The sequence below is a fragment of the Callospermophilus lateralis genome, chromosome 13 (assembly GCF_048772815.1).
Source record: "Callospermophilus lateralis isolate mCalLat2 chromosome 13, mCalLat2.hap1, whole genome shotgun sequence".
Classification (NCBI taxonomy): Eukaryota; Metazoa; Chordata; class Mammalia; order Rodentia; family Sciuridae; genus Callospermophilus; species Callospermophilus lateralis.
In genome coordinates, this window is record NC_135317.1 from 737180 (window position 1) to 759131 (window position 21952).

The following is a 21952-nucleotide window of genomic DNA, read 5'->3' on the forward strand; positions in this document are numbered from 1 at the left end:
ATTGAACCATTTAAATCACGTGAATTAAAGATCTTTTGATCCGCTTTTTAAAATTTGTTTATATAAGTGCTTTTTTTATGAGTGCTCCTTATATATGTTAACTTGTGTATCATATATATGATATACGGACATTTATATATATATAGACATACAACACATAACAAAATTGAGCACACATAATAATAGTAAAGGCCTTTTAGCTTTTCGCAGGTGAAATCTCCATTGCAATGTTTCAAAAAGTCCAAAGTTGGTCAAAGATAGTACTGATCAGAAAAACATTAACCTAGGTCTGTATGATCAAAATTATGAGCTCAAAAAAAAATAAAGTATCTAAAAAAAAATAAGAGTCCTAGAAAAAATGACTGACCAGTAATTAGTAAATACCATACAATTTACCTTTTTTTTCTTAGGCCTCAGATCAGTCTCCTACTAATCTTGCAGGTTTCTTTCATTTGCCTTTCAAAATAAATCATGGCTGAGGTCTGGAAGGAGGAAGAAAAAACTGCTATTCTGAGCAGACACCTCAGGCCTAAGGCATTTTAACCATTATTGTCAGGTTCGGATGTTGAAAATTATGGTACAAGTTTAAGATACAATTCACAAAATTTTATATCTTTACATCTTGTTTTGTCAACAGATATCATACTATGATTTACAATCCTTGTACAGATTAATGCTTTGGTACACAAAGTGACATTTTCCCAGGCTACCCAATTCAAAATTGGTGAAAAAAAAGACTGAGTGATTGGGAAGTTACTTGCCAACTTGGAAGTAGAGTTCTTTAGTTTTCCATCCTTAGTATTTAAGTTCTCTGGCATGAATTATCTGAAATCATAAACTAAACAATTACCTAAACCCGACTTTTAACTGCAAGATTGTGCAATGCTTCATAAACCCATTCAGATACCAGATTGTTACAATAAAACATCATCATTTAGACACACATTCAGCTAAGATCATTCCCCCAAAACAATTTATAATATCAACACATTATTGCACATGTCTTAAAGGGCCAGAAACAAAGACACAAGACAGACAGAAGGGAGGTCCAGACTGTGGCTGTCAGACAGAGCCCTTTAAACCAGAGCAGATAAGAGAAAAATCTCCTACACCAGTGGCACCATAGATGTCCACGGGGGGGGGGGGGGACCAGATGTTTTAAAAGAGGGGCAACCTGAAATGTACAATCAAGGGTCTCCATGGTGACTTTAATGCATTTAGTGTTCTCTTTTTCTTTTTCTCTTTTTTAAGAAGACAGAGGTGGCATAATCCTTACAGTGCAGGGAAGAAAGGAGGGAATTCCCTGAAGCACAGGGCTTCGGCAGCTGCTGGGAGTCCCTCAGTCCCTCCTTTTACTTACAGGATCAGCTCCTCTGGTTTGGATCCACCCCAAGCATGCTACATTTACTAACATTTAAGTAGTCAGTTCTAAAAAAGTTCCGGGACTAAGGGGGGGGGGATGTAGCAAAATTTGTAACTTAAAGTTTGGAGCCTGACCTTGAAGCCAATTAATGCCAATTTAATAATGAGAACAAGGTTTTTAGAAAAAGAAAAAGGGGGGTTTATTGCTTTGGTAACAAAGGAGAAACACAGGGGACTCTGCCCAAATGTTGTGACTCTCTTGATCTGGAGGGACAAGGGGTTTTAATGGAGGTTCACTTTTTAACCTGGGAGATACTCAGTTCTTAGGTCCACAGCAGGCATTGCCCTCTTCAGTGGGTGTGCTCCAGGCACCCAGCTAGGTGCTTCTCTCATCCTGCTTAACAAAGGGGGGTAAAGTTCATCGCAGTTCCTTAAAACACAGTAAAAAGGGATGTCAGTTTTAATTGCTTTGTTACCCATTTTCACGTCCAATATAGTTAAGATTTTGCCACAGAAATCACAGAACAAAACACACAAAACAAACAAGAAAAACATAGAACACAGAACAAAACACAAAAACAGAAACCTGGACTCGAAACAGAAAAACAGAGGAGAAATACAACATCTTGCTAAAGCTCCGAAGTAGGACCATGTGCATGCCAGTCAGCACCTCTCTACCATTCCAGAGGAATTTCCTACAGAACAGAAGAGAGGACAGAACGATTCTCATTACTGTCCCGAAAAGGAGTATATGTGAGCCTCCCCAGGACACCTCTATGTCATCAGAACAGATCTCCCTTTAATGGATATCCGATGTTATAAAGGCACCACTTAATTATTGAGGTCTTCTCCACCAGGTGCTTGCTAATAGTTTTAGTGCCGTGTTTCACCGCAGTGCTCCTGGGACCGAAGGCTCACTCAAAGGCCTTGGAACATCTCAAGATGTGCACCCCCTAGAGTGGCTCTCCAGCCTGGAGCCCTGGAGGGAAGGCCAGATTCAGAATTTCCAGCAGTCTGGTCTTGTGATCTGGTTGGCAGGGTCATCTTGCTGGGGAACTCAAAAAGGTTAGATGAGGAAGCAAAAAAAGAACACTGACTCCAACTAAAATCAAATTGAGGCAAGCTTATTATGTCAACCGGCTGGGCTGCCTCTCCCTCCCAAAACGGCAGGAACAAGACAGCAACCCCGCCTTTCCTACAGCCCAGCTATATGGCCCAGAAAGTTACACAAAAGGGGGGTTACAGATAACAGAACTTTGACAAGCATCACACAAATGGTAGTTTATTTATTTATTTTTGCTGGGCCCAATATCAGAAATTATGAGGACAATTAGAGCCTCAGAGAGGGTCGTTGTCTAGCCAGGGAAGGCCAAAATTTATGATGTGTCACTAAAGTTTCAGCGAACCCTGGATGGTGCACTTTCTTGCAGACCCTGACCCACCACACTTGACAGAATTCCCTCCAGCACTGTGTACCAGTTGAACTGTTGTATTTCAAGAAGCAAATACCAAACTCCCAGTGCAGCAGCAAGAAACACCACAAAAAGTGGAGGATGACCAATTGGCTTCCCATTCCACATGGGGAGACACTAAGCCCCAGTGGCCACAGTTAACCTACAAAGAGAGACTTCAGCACTGCTGCCTCGTGTTCATTGGAAAATAAGAAACTATGTCCTCAAGGTCTCAGAGATGCAGACCCATCTTTGAGGGTCTCACTGCAAAGGAAACTTAACTCCTGACAACAACATATATTTCAAGTACACAACCTCAGTGGCAGTTTCTCAAAAAGTTTTAGGCTGGCAGAGCTCCATGTTTGTGGAGTGTGTACCCTCTTCTTACTTTTAGAAACTCCTATACAACCTCCAAGTTTGTGCACTCGTGAGCATTTTCCATTCCAGAAATGTAATCACAGATTTTTAACTCTTCTTCTCTAAATGTGTCTAATTTGGGGCGAAGGTAATGTCAAGGCATTGTTATGGATGAGAGTGGGATGATTTTTTGTAGCACATATTTGCATACATATTAGATTAATTTTCTTATTTTCCATTCGAATTTCTGAATACCTGACACTAACCCATATTCTACTAGACTCTGACTACTAATCCTAATATGATAGAGGAAAATAACCAAAACAGTATATAAATACACGCAGTTCAGAGTTGGAATTGACTTTTGCATGAGAAAGGGTAGGTGTTATAAATCTAGTCAATTTTTAATTGAAATAGTTCTCCATGTGTTTTTAAAGTTAACAAATATGTGAATTACTGTCTCCCTTTCTCTGGAGCTTATTCAGCACATGTATTTTTATATGCACAAATAGAATCCTACCGGGTATCACACGTACATTCTTGTGAGTTACATGACTTGGCAGATACAAAGTGTGAGAAGACATCACTCTTCCAAAACGATGTTGGAACTGAAAATTCAACCTATGGGTGAGCTTCCCAGTAGAACAACACTATGCATAAACCCATGTTCAGTCAAAAAAATATTTTTGGATCTTTATGATATATATTTCATGATGAATTTTGATCGGCATATATTTTGCTAGTTTTTAATATCTGATTGTGTGTGTGTGCGTGTGTGTGTGTGTGTGTGTGTGTGTGTATATATATATATATATATATATATATATATATATATATACACACTCTTCAGATTTATCAAAATATGTAATATATGTGTCTTATTATACACTCCCTAAATTCATTCATATTCATATGTGTGGATTTATAATCAAAATTTCACAAGATTATTCTCACAAATATTCATCTACCTGAACTACATATTTCTTTCCTAGTACTGACAACTAACTTCAGTGAATGGTGCATACAAATCCTAATATTTCTACAGTAACTGATCCAGTATAACATCAATGCAAGTAGATTCCTATGGGACATGATGTGCATTTTGACGTTCATTTTTATTCAACACTGGTACATTACTATTTCTTCAGTTTATGCACATCATAGGATATGTATTTCATCCACAAGTTCACAAATTCATAGGCATTTTTTTTTTACTTACAATCACTTCCTACTTCAGAACACATGTATTTCTCCATGTTTCTTCACTGGTCTTTTAATGAGACTTCTTTCCAAAGTCATTATTTTCGTTTTCCATAATCATTTTTGAAACAAAACTCATACACCCTTCATGATAAACCATAATACTAATATTTCCATTAGTTGTATAACTGGTTGGAATGAATGATTGTATATCAATATATGATTTCCTATATAATTTCAGGTAATAGTTCAATCCATTATTTAAAGTAGATCCAGTTATATTATTAATTCACAGTATGGACTATTCATGCATTATCTCTGTATTCATAAACAAAGGTTACACCTCTTTGTACCCCCAACACTAATTTATACGTCTTCCAATTATTCCTCAAAAAAATGGTGGAAGAAATACTCATGTCACCTGATCTACATATACATTTTATCACAGTAATATTCTGGACAAAAAAAGCAAAGATAACACTTAAGATTCTACCAAAGCCTAAATGGAAACTGAGCAAGAACAACTAAAAGCATCCATGTTCATATTGCCTAATGCTATCAAATGTCAATCCAATTGGTAATTACATATTTCTTTCTTTCTAAGATTATATATTCAACCTCAACCATATTGAAAATATCTAATCCTATCACTCACTTTATACTTTGCCTGATTTCCTAATGTCTCTGTTGATATCTGCTTTCCAACATATTTTCCCCAGTTCATCATTGTGACTGACTCTTCACATGTGCTCACGTTTACATTCACTCTCTACCCGAAACCCTGTTGCTAAAGAACTTTTGGTCCAAATCCTATACTCACTCGTCTTTCTAATCCTACTGACTATCTTCTTAATCCTACTGACTATGCCTTTTTGACTGGATGTTCTCTTCGACATTCAATCATCCAAGGTACAAGGTCTTATGCCATTGTATATCGATTTATCTGAGACATCTGTGCAGAACATAATTGAATGCTAAGTATCCCAATCAACGGCCCAATGCCCTCTGGGCTTCAAATCTTACCTAGATTTCTGTTTTCATACTTATGTTTCACCTATATATTCTTGTGAATATCGCAGGTTACCAATACCATTATGCATCCCGCAGAATGATTCCTAACCCAAATTGAACCAGGTATTAACCCTAACCATACACATTTCCCTCAATCTAACTTTATAGAAGAGCAGGGACAGAGCTGGTCTTACAATACAGAATGTAGGGGATCTTCCACCTGCTGAGAACCTCAAAGGTCCATGCAGAAATGATCCCTGGAGAAGATATAGGCAGCTATGAAGGACCTGAGAGAGCAAAAGTCATCTTCTATGGCAAACCACCTAGTCAGGACGAAGGGACATGTTTGAATCAGCCTCTCTCTTCTTAATGTGGAGAAGATGGACCAAACCAGACCTAGGTGGAGAGCTGATCCAGGGTGCCTATGGTTGATATACGATTCTAACTTGTGAAAGTGTCACAGGAAATAGGGGGAGCCTCTGTCTCATGGGACTCTTGGAAGCAACTGTTAGAACAAAGTGGTTGCCAAGGCAGTGACCTCATTCAGTTCCTGAAGGAAGTGACCTCACCTCACCTCTTTCGTTATGGAACTGTCTGAACTTGGGATCCAGGAAGCCATGTACCCAGAGCCAGTCCCAGTAACAGTCCCTGTGGTCTCACCTGTTTGATTTTCCAAGGACAGAGTCAGTCTTTCTTGGTACCTACTGATGTGAGGATGTCAACATGCCAGGAGAGCTCTGAAGACGACCTTTCCTGAGAAAGCAGGTAGTGGCTCACTGCTGTCTCCTGACAACTTCACAGAGTTGGCCAAGGAGTCCAGACTTGAGACAGGACTGATCATTCTGGGGGAACAGTGTATGGCCCACCAATCAGATGACACTCTGGATAGTCACAGACCTACTTGTAAGAAGTAGGTGCCTTTTTGGATGTAGGTGTGAGTTTGTGGTTTTGTCTCATGTTCTGAGAATAGGTAGGAAAGGCAGTTTGTTTGGTTTGGAGTGAACTGTTTCTAGTAAGTCCTTTGAAAAGGTGAGTGTTTCTATGTCTCTGTTTCCCACTGTGTCTGTGGTTGTAGACATCAGAAAAGAGAAAGCATCAATGGGGAAGGCGGGAGTGATAGCAGCTCTGTGGATATGTGTATGAGAAGGACAGATCTAAAAGATTAATGGAAAAGGGGTTTGGGATTTTTCTAGCAAGAAAAACTTGAGCAGTAGAACAGATAGAGCAGAGGGGAAGATGGGAGTGAGTATCCCTAAAAGCCTGTGAGGGACTTTAAATTCTTAGTAACCTGTTTTCAGTGATGACAAAGCAACTTTAAAAGCCATTTTCATTACATCTTGCATAGGGGTCTGAGGGCTCTTCTCAGCTGGTTTGAGCTTTGGATTAGCTGGTAAGAAGACCTGGTGGGACCCGGTGCGGGCACCGACAGAAGAAGAGAGGAGTGAGTGGGTGGAGGGGTGCCTCAGTACCTGCTACCTCAGCAAGGGGGCAATGGTCTGAGATCCGAGGTTTGGGTTTTTGATCTAGTAATTTGAGGGGAGAAATCAGGTTGCTGACGTGGGAGTTACAGCAGAGTCTGGAGCAGAAAGCTGAGGGTGAGGATCTATTGGAGAAGCATAGTTCAGGATGTGAGCAAAGGTGGGAAAAGGCCTACATATAGGGGAATTTTCTTCCACCCTTTTGAGCACTTGTCAAAGATGAAAAGGTCACGCAGAATTTTAGGGTCTAGAGACCCCTCTGGGGGCCATAGGTTTTGGTTGTCCAATTGGTAATATGGCCAATGCTGTGTACTGAATTTGGTGGGGAATTTGGGTTCTGCAAGGCACCCCCTGTATGCTCACATCCCATGACTTACAGAAGAAGTCGGCTTTTCCCCCACACAGCCGAGACTGTTTGTGGCTTTGATAGCTTGCTGGGCAAACATACTAATCAAGGCTAGCTAACCTGCATCTGGTTCGCGTGTCCCTACATCCATAATGTTTGTTCCCATTATCTATGTTACGGAATGAATTTAATGGAATTTTAGTGGGATCCTCTATATCAGGGATATACCAATAGGAAAGACCAATAGGCAGCTGACAAATGTGTGGGTGGAGGGATGGCCACCAGGTTCCTCAGGGGGCTGTATGCAAGATAGACCATACTTCTTGTCTAGTAGGATCTGTGATCAGCCATCGCTGCTGAACAGGCTCATGAGCGTTAGGACTACTGGTGGCCAAGGGGAGAGTCTATAGCCTTATTCACATGGCGAATAAACAATTTTAAAAGGTTACCACTCTTTTCCAGTTTCCAGCCAGTGTCTCGACAGGGCGCAGGCTTGAGATGAGAGGCATGGATTGAGGAAGTGATTCCATCTACTTTTACCGCTCTGGGTGTTATAAGTATAATTCATTTTCCAATTTTCCACTCGAAATACTGAAGCCCTTACACTAACCACTAGTCAGACAACACTCAGGATAGTGACAAAACTCCTTGGGAGAAGTTTAGAAATTCAGATGACCAGGTTGCACTGGAGATCTTTGGATGTCCTGTTGCTCATCATAAGTGTACCAGACAGTGCCTTTATTGATTGGGTATCATGAAAATGGTGTAGAACAGAGATGCCAGTAAGTTGGAGCTTGCTCAGTAGTGGGCCTAGAGCTGTGGTGTGCAGGTTTGTGATAAAACATCCGTATTGTGGACATGTGGATGTCCACCCCCTATTGAAACTTCCAGCCAGACACTATGATGATTGTCTGTATGGAAGAAGATGAGGGCCATGTGAGACTGTTTTGGTTTTAATTGTGGTCATTTGTGTGTCGGTTGGAAGAGATGACTGAGTCCACCTGGGATTGAACTCTGGTGTGATTCCCCTTAGAGACTGAGTTCTGGAACTGACCTTAGAGAAGTATTGCTATGAATTGTGTTGGGATTTTAGGAGGACAGGCATGAGTGTCTCCCTTGGAAACTAAGATCTAGGCCCAGGGTGGTTTTCCATAGAGCACTGGGAATCTCAGCCAGGATATCACAGGATTTTATTCTTAAAGACATGGCAGCCATAGTGGAGAGTCAAAACAAGCATGGACCTCACATTGTAGACCTCAATGGGCCTGGCTTCATGTGTCCTTTGGGCCACTCTTTGGGAAGCCTTGCTCTGAGAGTTCTCCAGAGATTTCCTTTAAATGTGCTTCCTCAAAATTTAATGGTTCTGGGATGAATTGAAACCCATAGTTTCTCCAACTTCATTCTGGAAAAATGGCAAGATCAATACTTTTGGAAACTCCTCTACCACCTCCATATTTGTGAACTCCTGAGCAGTTTCCATCCCAGAAATGTATTCACAGATTTTCTAACTCTTCTTCTCTAATTGTGTCTTACGTGGGGCGAAGGTAACGTCAAGATATTGTTCAGAATGAGAGTGGGAAGATTTTTGTGTAGCACATATTTGCATACACATTGGATACATTTTCAAATTTTTCATTCGAAATACTGAATCCCTGACACTAACACATACCCTACTAGACTTTGATTTCTAATCTTAATATGATGTAGAAAAATATCCCAAACAGAATAGAAATACAAGAGGTTCACTGGAGGCGTGGTATATAGTTGGACTTGCCTTTCGTATGATAATTGGTAGGTGTTATAAATCTAGTCAATTTTAATTGAAATAGTTCTCCATGTGTTTTAAAATTTAAAAAATATGTGAATAACTCTCTCCCTTTCTCTATAGCCTATTCAGCACATGTATTTTTATATGCACATATAGAATTCTACCTGGTATCACACGTACATTTTTGAGTTGGCTGACTTGGCAGATACAAATTGTGAGTAGACATCACTCCTACTAAACGCTGTTGGAACTGAAAATTCAGCATATGGGTGAGCTTCCTAGTTGAACAACATAAATCCATGTTCAGTAAAATGAATGTTTTTGGATCTGTGGATGATATATATTTCATGGTGAATTTCAATTGGCATTCATAATGCTACTTTCTAATGTCTGTGTGTGTGTGTGTGTGTGTATATATATATATATATATATATATATATATATATATATATATATATATATATATTCACTCTCCAAATTTTTCAAAATATGAAATATATTTGTCTTATTATAAACTCCCTAAATTCATTCATATTGATGTATGTGGATTTATAATCAACTTTTCACAAGATTATTCTCAGAAATATTCATCCACCTGAAATACATATTTGTTTCCTAGTACTGAAAGCTAACTCTGGGGGATCAGATGATGGCGGCGAAGGGAGTGCATCACCCCCACGTACCGCGTCACTGTGCGGGAGAATGACGAGTTAGAAATGCTAAAACCTATCTTTTTAGGAATTTCCAGCAAAATTAGGGTGCTCCAAAACCTAGTTGAAGTATTTCTATCTCACGAGGATCAGCTATGGGGGCTCCAACACGAGTGATTTGTCCGCACCGAGGGTCATGTTGCTTATTCAGCAAATCACCCTGCGGCTAGAGTGTGCGGCACGCGCTGGGAAATGACGAGATAGCAATGCAAATATACAGCGGTGTGGATTCTTTGGGCTCCTGCCACCTGTGCAATCACTGTGCTCAGTGCTTAATTCTGGGTTTGAGATGGGGGAAGGAAGCGGTCCAATTCGGTTCTCCACAGTGGTCAGATCACAGAGGAAGCCAGCGGCCACCATCTTGGAGAGCTGACGTCACCATCCCTGTGTTCCACTGATCGCCACTCATTCAGCTATAGACCAGGTAATTTCAGGCTGCCATTTGCCTGTGTCTTGCAGACAAATTATTCAGGCTCAGTGCTAAAGAAACCGCAGAAACTGCTTCATGGAGCCTGCTCCTATCAGAACATACACCAAGCCCACAGCGGCCGAATTTCAGCTCCTGGAACTGATCTGGCCCAGGGCTAAAGAACTTACGGAAACTGCTTCTCGGTCTGGGTCTTTCTGAATATTGTGTAGTTTAATACCAACCGAGCCTTCATAGGCAGTGGCAACAAGTTTGAGACGGGGCATGTGAGGGCCGGTCAGGACTCACCCGTTGCTTTTGTCACCCGGCAAAGGGAACGAAATGCTGCCATTCGCATGGTGTATCAACATGGCAGAGATCTGATGTCATCAGAAAGCGGCGGAGGAGATAACTTCATCGATACCAGCGGTGACAGAAACAGTTGGTATTCTGGTAAAGAAAGTGAGTCACAAACACCTGAGTATCTCTCACTTTGTCATCAAGTCAGAGGGGCAGAGCAGAGCTGCTACCCATGCCCGAACAGACCCAGCGACCCACTGGCATGGTAGTCACGTCACCCCAATTGGAGTAGGGGCAGAGCAGAGCTGCCGCCTGTGCCCGGAATAGGCCCAGCAACCTGCAGGCATGGTAGTCACATCACCCCAATTGGAGTAGGGGCAGAGCAGAGCTGCCACCCGGGCCCAGATCAGGCCCACCCACCTGCTGGCGTGGTAGTCACGTCACCCAAATTTTAGTAGGGGCCAAGCTGGCTGCCGCCCGCGCCCGCAATGTAAGCAGACCTGTGACTGACCTGCGGAATAGGTCCAGCAGCCTGCCACCGTGGTAGACACGACACCCCAATTGGAGTAGTGGCAGAGCAGAGCCTTCTCCCAAGCCCAGTAAAAGCACAGCGGCCCACCAGCGTGGTAGTCACGTCAACACAATTGGAGTAGGGGTAGAGCAGAGCCTTTGCCCGCGCCCAGAACAGGCCCAGCGACCTGCCGGCATGGTAGTCACGACACCCCAATTGGAGAAGGGGCAAAGCAGAGCCACCACCCGCTCCCGCAAGGTAGGCAGACCTGCAACCGAATGGAGAAACAGGCCCAGCGGCCTGCCAGCACGGCAGACACGTCAACCCATTTGGTTCTTTGAAAAAATAAATAAAATCGACATACCCTTAGCCATGGTAATGAAGAAAAGAAGAGAGAGAACTCAAATTACTAGCATACAGCATGAAAAAGACAATATCACAAGAGATATTTCAGAAATACACAAGATAATAAGAAATTATTTTGAATCTTTATACTCCAATAAAATAGAAGACAGTGAAGGCATCGATAAATTTCTTAAGTCATTTGATCTGCCCAGATTGAGTCAGGAGGTTATACACAACCTAAACAGACCAATATCAATTGAGGAAATAGAAGAAACCATCAAAACACTACCAAGTAAGAAAAGCCCAGGACCGATGGGTATACAGCAGAGTTTTACAAAACCTTTAAAGAGGGACTAATACCAATACTTTTCAAGCTATTTCAGGAAATTGAAAAAGAAGGAGAACTTCCAAATTCATTCTATGAGGCCAACATCACCCTGATTCCTACACCAGAAAAAGACACTTCAAAGAAAGAAAACTACAGACCAATATCTCTAATGAACCTAGGGGCAAATATCCTCAATTAAATTCTGGCAAATCAGATACAAAAGCATATCAAAAAAATTGTGCACCATGATCAAGTAGGATTCATCCGTGGGATGCAAGGCTGGATCAATATATGGAAATCAATAAATGTTATTCATCACATCAATAGACTTAAAAATAAGAACCATATGATCATCTCGATAGATGCAGAGAAAGCATTCGACAAAGTACAGCATCCCTTTATGTTCAAAACTCTAGAAAAACTAGGGATAACAGGAACGTACCTCAATATTGTAAAAGCAATCTCTGCTAAGCCTCAGGCTAGCATCATTCTGAATGGAGAATAATTGAGGCATTCCCCCTAAAATCTGGAACAAGAAAGGGATGCCCTCTTTCACCACTACTGTTCAACATAGTTCTTGAAACACTGGCGAGAGCAATTAGACAGACGAAAAAAATTAAAGGCATAAAAATAGGAAAAGAAGAACTTAAATTATCACTATTAGAGATGACATGATTCTATACCTAGCAGATACAAAAGGGTCTACAAAGAAACTAATAGAGCTAATAAATGAATTCAGCAAAGTGGCAGGATATAAAATCAACAGGCATAAATCAAAGGCATTCCTGTATATCAGCAAAAAATCCTCTGAAAAGGAAATGAGGACAACCACTACATTCACAATATCCGACAAAAAAATAATTGGGAATCAGCCTAACAAAAGAGGTGCAAGTCTCATAAAATGAAAACTACAGAACCCTAAAGAGAATAATAGAGGAAGATCTTAGAAGATGTAAAAATGTACCCTGTTCATATATAGGCAGAACTAACATCATCAAAATGGCGATATTACCAAAAGTTCTTTATAGGCTTAATGCAATGCCAATCAAAATCCCAATGGCATTTCTTGTAGAATTAGAGAAAGGAATCATGAAATTCATATGGAAAAATAAAAGACCAAGAATAGCAAAACCAATGATAAGCAGGAAGTGTGAATCAGGCGATATAGCGATATCAGACTTCAAAGTATACTGCAGAGCATTAGTAACAAAAATAGCATAATACTGGTACCAAAACCGGTGGGTGGACCAATGGTACAGATTAGAGGACACAGAAACCAATCCACAAAACTTCAACTATCTCATATTTAATAAAGGGGCTAAAAGCATGCAATGGATGAAGGATAGCATCTTCAATAATTGGTACTGGGAAAACTGGAAATCCATATGCAACAAAATGAAACTGAATCCCTTTCTCTCGCCATGCACAAAAGTTAACTCAAAATGAATCAAGGAGCTTGATATCAAATCAGAGACATGGCGTCTGATAGAAGAAAAAGTTGGCTACGATCTACATACTGTGGGGTCGGGCTCCAAATTCTTCAACAGGACACCCATAGCACAAGAGTTAATAACTAGAATCAACAAATGGGACTTACTCAAACTAAAAAGTTTTTTCTCAGCAAAAGAAACAATAAGAGAGGTAAATAGGGAGCCTACATCCTAAGAACAAATCTTTACTCCTCACACTTCAGATAGAGCCCTAATATCCAGAGTATACAAAGAACTCAAAAAATTAGTCAATAAGATAACAAATAACACAATCAACAAATGGGCCAAGGATCTGAACAGACACTGCTCAGAGGAGGACATACAATCAATCAACAAGTACTTAAAAAAATGCTCACCATCTCCAGCAGTCAGAGAAATGTGAATCAAAACCACCCTAAGATACCATCTCACTCCAGTAAGATTGGCAGCCATTATGAAGTCAAACAACAACAAGTGCTGTTGAGGATATGGGGAAACAGGTACACTTGTACATTGCTGGTGGGACTGCAAATTGGTGCAGCCAAATGGGAAAGCAGTATGGAGATTTCTTGGAAAGCGGGGAATGGAACCACCATTTGACACAGATATTCCCCTTCTCAGTCTAAAACCTAAAGACCTAAAAAGAGCATGCTACAGGGACACTGATACATCAATGTTCATAGCAGCACAATTCACAATAGCAAGAGTGTAGAACCAACCTAGATGCCCTTCAATGGAAGAATGCATAAAAATAATGTGGCATTTATACACAATGGAGTATTACTCTGCATTAAAAAATGACAAAATCTTAGAATTTGCAGGGAAATGGATGGCATTAGAGCAGATTATGCTAAGTGAACCTAGCCAATCCCTAAAAAACAAATGCCAAATGTCTTCTTTGATATAAGGAGAGTAACTAAGAACAGAGTAGTGACGAGGAGCATGAGAAGAAGATTAACACTAAACAGGGATGAGAGGTGGATGGAAAGGGAGATAGAAGGGAAATTGCATGGAAATGGAAGGAGAGCCTCAGGGTTATACAAAATTTTATACAAAAGGAAGTGCAGGAAAAGGGAAAAATAATACAAGGGGGAGAAATTTATTACTGTAGAGTGGGTAGAGAGAGAAGAGGGGAGGAGAGGGGAGGGGAGGGTGGATAGTAGAGGATATGAAAGGCAGTAGAATAGAACAGACACTAGTATGGCTATATGTGAATCAATGGATGTGTAACTGATATGATTCTGCAATCTGTATACGGGGTAAAAATGGGAGGTCATAACCCACTTGAATCAAAATGTGATATATGATATATCAAGAACTACGTAATGTTTTTAACAACCATAAATAAAAATTTAAAAAAAAAGAAAACTAACTTTGGTGAATGATGCACGCCAATCCTAATATTTCTACAGTAACTGACCCAGTTTAATATCAATGCAAGTAGATTCCTATGGGACATGATGTGTATTTTGACATTCATTTTTATTCAACACTGGTACATTACTATTTCATGAGTTTATGCACATCATTGGATATATATTTCATCCACAAATTAGCAAACTTATAGGCATTTGTTTTGCTTTCAATCACTTCCTGCTTCACAACATATGTATTCCTCCAGGTTTCCTGACTGGTCTTTTGATGAGACTTCTTTCCAAACACATTATTTTCGATTTCCATAATCACTTTTGAAGCAAAACTCACACACTCTTCATGATAAACCAAAACACTTATATTACAATTAGATGTATAATTGGTTGGAATGAATGATTGTATATCAATATAAGATTTCCTGTAATTTTTCAGATATCAGTTAAATCCATTATTTAAAATTGGAACAAGTTATATTATTTATTCACAGTATGGTCTATTCATGCTTTATCTCTATATTCATAGACACAGGGTGCACCTCTTTGTAACCCCAATACTAATTTTACGTCTTCAATATATTGCTCCCAGAAATGGTGGAAGAAATACTCATGTCACCTGATCTACATATACATTTTATCCCAGTAATATTCTGGACAAAAAATTTAATGGTCATACTTATGATTGTACCAAGGCCTAAATGTAAAGTGAACATGGATTACTAAAAACATTCATGTCCAGGTTGCCTAATGCTCTCAAATGCCAATCCTATTGGTGACTACATATTTGTTTCTTCCTAAGATTATATATTCAATCTCAACACTGTTGAACATGTCTAATCCTATCAGTCACTTTATACTTTGCCTGATTTCGTAATGTCTCTATTGATATCTGCTTTTCTACATATTTTCCCCAGCTCATCATAGTGACTGACTCTTCATATGTGCTGACATTTACATTCAGTCTCTAACCGAAACCCTATTGCTAAAGAACTTTTGGTGCAAATCATATACTCACTCCTCCACCTAAACCTACCGACTAGCTTCATGATCCTACTGACTATCCCTTTTTGACTGGATGTTCTCTTCTACATTCAATCATCCAAGGTACAAGGTCCTATGCCATTGTATATCGAACTATCTGAGACATCTTTGCAGAACATAATTCGAAGCTAAGTATCCCAGTCAAGGGCCCAATGGTTTTCTGGGCTTCAAATCATACCTAGATTTCTGTTTTCATACTTATATTTCACCTCTATATTCTTGTAAATATCACAGGTTTCCAACACTATTATTCATCGCACAGAATGATTCCTAACCCAAATCGAACCTGTTATTAACCGTAAACATACACTGTTCTCTCAAACTCATTTCACAAAAGAGCAGGAACAGAGTTGTTCTTACAATACAGGAAAGTAGGGGACCGTCCACCTGCTGAGAACCTCAAAGGTCCATGCAGAAATTATACTTGCAAAAGTTGTAGGCATGTATGAAGGACCTGAGTGAGCAAAAGTCATCTTCCATGGCAAAAAAACCTGGTCAGAACGAAGGGATGTGTCTGAATCAGCCTCTCTCTTCTTATTGTAGAGAAGACTGACCAAAACAGGCCTGTGTGGACAGCTGTTCCCGTTTGCCTATCGTTTTTATTCCATTCTAACTTTTGAAAGTGTCACAGGAAGGAGCGGCTGGCTCCATCTCTTGGGACTCTTGGAAGCAACTGTAAGGACAAAGTGGTTGCCAAGGCAGTCACCTCATTCAGTTCAAAAGAAAGTGACATACCTCATTTCCTTGGTGATGGAACTCTCTGAACTTGGTATCCAAGAAGCCACCCAGAGGCAGTCCCAGTCCCAGTCCCAGTCCCAGTGGGCTCACTTGTTTGGATTTTCCAAGGACAATGTCAGCCTTTCTTGGTACCTACTGATGTGAGGATGACCAAATGCCAGTAGAGCTCTGAAGAGGGACCTTTCCTGAGAAAACAGGTAGTGGCTCACCGCTGGCTCCTCTCAACGTCACAGAGTTGGACAAGGAGAACAGATCTGAGACAAGACAGGACAATTCGGGAAAACATTGTATGGCTCACCAGTCAGAGGACACTCTGGGTTGTCACAGACCTACTTGGGGAAAGGAGGTGCCTTTGTGGGAGTGGGTATGGGTTTGTGGTTCTGTCTCATGTTCTGAGAATAGGTAGGAAAGGCGTTTTTTTTTTTTGGGGGGGGGGGGTTTTGAGTGGACTGTTCTAGTAAGTCGTTTGACAAGGTGAGTGTTTCTTTGTCTGTGTATCCCACTGTGTCTGATGTTGTACACATTAGAAAAGAAAATGCATTAATGGATGTGTTCTGTCTAGTATTAATCTTCCCAAAATTCATCCTGCCCAATATATGAATGAACTGCAGCTTGTCTTATCAATGGGAAACACCTGCTATCTTCCTAAGTTGCTGTTTTCTTCCTAAATTCTGGCCACTCTGCAGAATAGGCTCATGGTTTTGTGTACAAGATATGTACCACCTCCAAGCTCTTTGACATGGCCATGTACTGGAGAGCTGAAGAGAATGGCGAGCATCTCAGAAAACTCAGATATAAGTGTGACCAGGAAACTCTCAGTTGAGAGACCCTGCTTTGGACCTTTTGTTTAAGTACTGTTCTCTTGCACTGAATATCTGGAAGGATTTGGCTTCAGGCCACCCCTTTGTGAAGCCTGAAGAATATAGTTTTGAAATGGAAATGAATGGGCATCACCTGTGGCTCTTTGCTTTATTGCTTTTGAAAGGGATGTGGCTGAATTAGCCTCTTGGCCTTGTTTGTGGCTGAGATTTAGATTCTCAGCACATGATGGATCTAAAGAATGATTCCATGTGTGCGTTCAAAACCATAATGACAAAAAGTCAGTCATTGTGGATGAAGACTCTTGCCTTCCTGTGTTAGGTTCCTGACCTTCATCAAGTGAGAATATGGATTCTTTGTGTCAAATGAGTTCTTCCAAGCCCTGCAGAGGGGCTTGGGTTTTCGCATGACTCCAAATCACGTATAGAATCTATACCTGAAAGTCAGTAGGACTCAAATTGGAGAAACACAACAGTATTAACGGCAGGCTTATTTGATCACTCCTGGTTCACAGGAAGGGTGTCAAAGACAGCCTGACTTTAGGCAAATGAGGGGCAAGGGAGAATTTTTTGGACACTGTCTTTGGTTGCACCCCTAATGGAAACCTCCAGCCAGAGGTGAGGATGAGTGACTATATGGAAGAAGATGAGGGACATGTGGGAATGTTTTAGTTTTAATTTTGGTCATTTGTTTGGCGGTTGGAAGAAATGACTGGGTCCACCTGGTCTTGAAATCTGGTGTGATTCCCCTTAGAGACTGAGTTGTAAAACTGACCTCAGAGAAGTATTGCCATGAATTTTATTTGGATTTTAGGAGGCCATGCATGAGAGTCGACCTTGAAAACTGAGATCTAGTCCCAGGGTGGCTTTCCACAGAGCCCTGGGAATCTCAGCCAGGATGTCACATGATTTTATTCTTAAAGACATGGCAGCCATATTTGAGAGTTGAAACACACATAGGCCTCACATTGTAGACTTCAATGGGCCTGGCTTCATGTGACCTTTTGGACACTCTTTCGGAAGCCTTGCCTGTGAGAGTTCTCCAGAGCTTTCAATGAATTGAGCTTCCTCAACATTTAATGGTTACTGAATGAATTGAAACCCACAGTGCCTCCAACTTCATAATTTAAATATGGCTAGATAAATACCATGAAATTTTTGAAATTCCCATGACCAGGTGGCACTGGAGAACCTTTGGATGTTCTATTGCTGATCATGAGTATACCAGACAGAGCCTTGTATGACTGGGTTTCATGAAAATGGTGTAGAACAGAGATTCCAGTATGTTGGAGCCTTCTGAGTAGTGGGCCAAGAGCAGTGGTGGGCAGGTGTGTGATAAATCATCAGTGGTACGGCCATGAGGATCTACCATTGTATTCCAAATGGCTAGTTACTGACATGGTGCAGCCAGCAGACTCTTATATGTAAAGGCATCTTGTTATATGGAGAGGTTTCAGGGCAATGTTCAGAATCAGGTTGATATGGACAAGGGGGCAATGGGGCAAGCAATGAGGAATAAAAGCATGGTTGGTGCATTCTCTTGCAGACCCTGGCCCACCACACGTGACAGAACTCCCTCCAGCACTGTGTCCCAGTTGAGCTCCTTGTATGTCATGAAGCAAATACTAAACTCCCAGTGCAGTAGCAAAAACATCACAAAAAGTGGACGAGGAGCAAATGGTTTCACAGTCAACACGGGGAGACACTTAGTCCCCTGTGGCCACAGTTTACCTACAAAGAGATAATTCAGCACTGCTCCTCATCTTCATTGGAAAATAAGAAGACATGTCCTCCAGGTCACATAGATGCAGACCCAGCTTTGATGGTCTCACTACAAAGGAAGTCAAATCTCCTGACAACAACATATATTTCAAGTGCCCAAACTCAGAGGCAGTTTCTCAAAAAGTTTTTAGGCCAGCAGAACTTCATGTTTGTGGATTGTTTACCCTGTCCCTTACTTTCGGAAACTCCTCTACCACCTCCAAGGTTGTGAATTCCAGAGCATTTCCATTTCAGATATGTATTCACTGATTTTCTAACTCATCTCCTCTAATTGTGTCTTAATTGGGGCGAAGGTATTGACAAGGCATTGCATTGGATGACAGTGGAAGGATATTTGTGCAGCACATATTTGCATACACATTAAATTCATTTTCCAATTTTCCTTTCGAAATACTGAATCCCTGACACTAACCCCTACCTACTAGACTCAGACTACTCATCCTAATATAAAGGAGAAAAATAACCCAAACACAATAGAAATACAAGCAGTTCAGAGGAGGCATGTTGTATAGTTGGACTTGCCTTTTGCATTATATAAGGTAGGAGTTATAAATTTAGTCAATTTTTAATTGAAATAGTCTTCCATGTGTTTTTAAAGTTAACAGACATGTGTATTCTTGTTCCCCTTTCTCTGGAGCCTATTCACCCATGTATATTCATATGCACATATAGAATCCTACCTGGTATCACATGTACATTTTTGTGAGGTGGCTGACTTGGCAGATACAAGTTGTGAGAAGAGTTTACTACTCTTAAACGCTGTTGAAACTGAAAATTTAACCTACAAGCTTCCTAGTAGAACAACATTTTACATTAGCTCATGTTCAGTAAAATAAATATTTTGCATCTGTGGATGATATATATTTAATGATGAATTTTGATTGGCATATATATTGCTTCTTTTTATTGTCTGTATGTGTTTTTTTGTATCTATAAATACACTCTCCAGATTTTTCAAAATATAAAATATATGTGTCTTATATACACTCTCTAAATTCGTTTATGTTCATGTACGTGGATTCATAATCAACTTTTCACAAGATTATTTTTAGACATATTCATCCACCTGAAATATATATTTGTTTACTAGTACTGAAAACTAACTTCAGTGAATGGTGCATACAAATCCTAATAATTCTACAGTAACTAACCCAGTCTAACATCAACGCAAGTAGATTCCTATGGGACATGATATGTAATTTGACGTTTATTTGTATTCAACACTGGTACATTACTATTTCTTCAGTGTTTGCACATCATAGGATTTACATTTCATCCACAAGTTCACAAATTTATAGGCATTTGTTTCAACTTTAATCACTTCTTGCTTCAGAACACATGTATTGTCAGGGTGTCTTGACTGGTCTTTAAATGAGAATTCTTTCCAAACATATTATTTTCAATTTCCATAATCACTATTGAAGCAAAACTCACATACTCTCCATGATAAACCAAAACACTAATATTACCATTAGATGTATAAATGTTTGGAATGAATGATTTTATATCAATATAAGATTTCCTATAATTTCTCAGATATCAGTTCAATCCATTATTTAAATTTGGAACAATTATATTATTTATTCACTTATGGTCAATTCATGCTTTATCTCTATATTCATAGACACAGGGTACACCTCTTTGTACCCCCAATACTAGTATTACGTCTTCAATATATTGCTCCCAGAAATGGTGGTAGAAATACTCATGTGACCTTATCTACATATACATTTTATCACAGTAATATTCTGAACAAAAAATGTAAAGGTCACACTAATGATTGTACCAAAGTCGAAATGGAAAGTGTACATGGATTACTAAAACATCCATGTCCAGGTTGCCTAATGCTCTCAAATGTCAATCCTATTGGTGACTACATATTTGTTTCTTCCTAAGATTATATATTGAAACTCAACCCTGTAGAAAATGTCTAATCCTATCACTCATTTTATACTTTGCCTGATTTCATAATGTCTCTATTGATATCTGCTTTTCTACATATATTCCCCAGCTCATCATAGTTACTGAGTCTTCATATGTGCTGACATTTACATTCATTCTCTAACAAAATCCCTACTGGGAAAGAACTTTTGGTCCAAATCCTATGCTCACTCTTCTTCCTAAACATACAAAATATCTTCCTAATCCTACCTACTATCCCTTTTTGACTAGATGTTCTCTTCTCCATTCAATCATCCAAGGTACAAGGTCCTATTCCATTGTATATCAAATTATCTGAGATATATTTGCAGAACATAATTCAAAGCTAAGTATCCCAGTCAAGGGCCCGATGGTTTTCTGGGCTTCAAATCATACCTAGATTTCTGTTTTCATACTTTTATTTCACCTCTATATTCTTGTAAATATCGTAGGTTCCCAATACCATTATTCATCGCACAGAATGATTTCTAACCCAAATCGAACCTGTGATTAACCTGAAACATACACTGTTCCCTCAATCTCATTTTACAGAAGAGCAGGGACAAAGTTGTTCTTACAATACAGGAAAGTAGGGTACCTTCCACCTGCCGAGAACCTCAAAGACAGAAGCCCATGCAGAGTGGATTGGGGCAGAGTAGTGGTTTAGGGAGAAGTGGATTTGAGCAGAGAACGTGGATTCCCCCAGAACGTGTTTGTAGATGGCCGGTGAGAGTTCGGGAATAAAGAATTGCTGTTTGAATCTACAAGCGGTGTGGAGACTCGTGATTTGTGCCCAGCCAGAGACTGCGGCATTTGGTGGCTCGTACGCGGAACGCCTGAAGCTTGGGGGTAAGTGAAATTGCTCGCCCCTGAGGGAAGGTGAGAGAATGGGTGACCATTTCAAAAAACAATGTGTTCTGGTTCTAATTTATTTTGTTTTTATTTCAAGTTGCCTATTCCTAGAACTTTCTCAGGCAAACTGGGGAAAATGGTTGACTCAAGGTTTTAAGTTGTTCGCCTCCAAGGAAGAGAAATTGTTAGAGAAAGGAGGCACCCCAGTAAGAACAAGAACAGCTAGGGCATATGTTGATACAATACAAAAATGCAGCCCATGGCTTTTAAACGAGAAGTTGTTAAATATATCAATGGGACCATCATGGTATCCTGTAGAAGGATTTTTCTTCAACAAGAAAGAGATGGCTAATTCTGTTTACTAAATTTGTCTAAGATCTTGGTTTTTA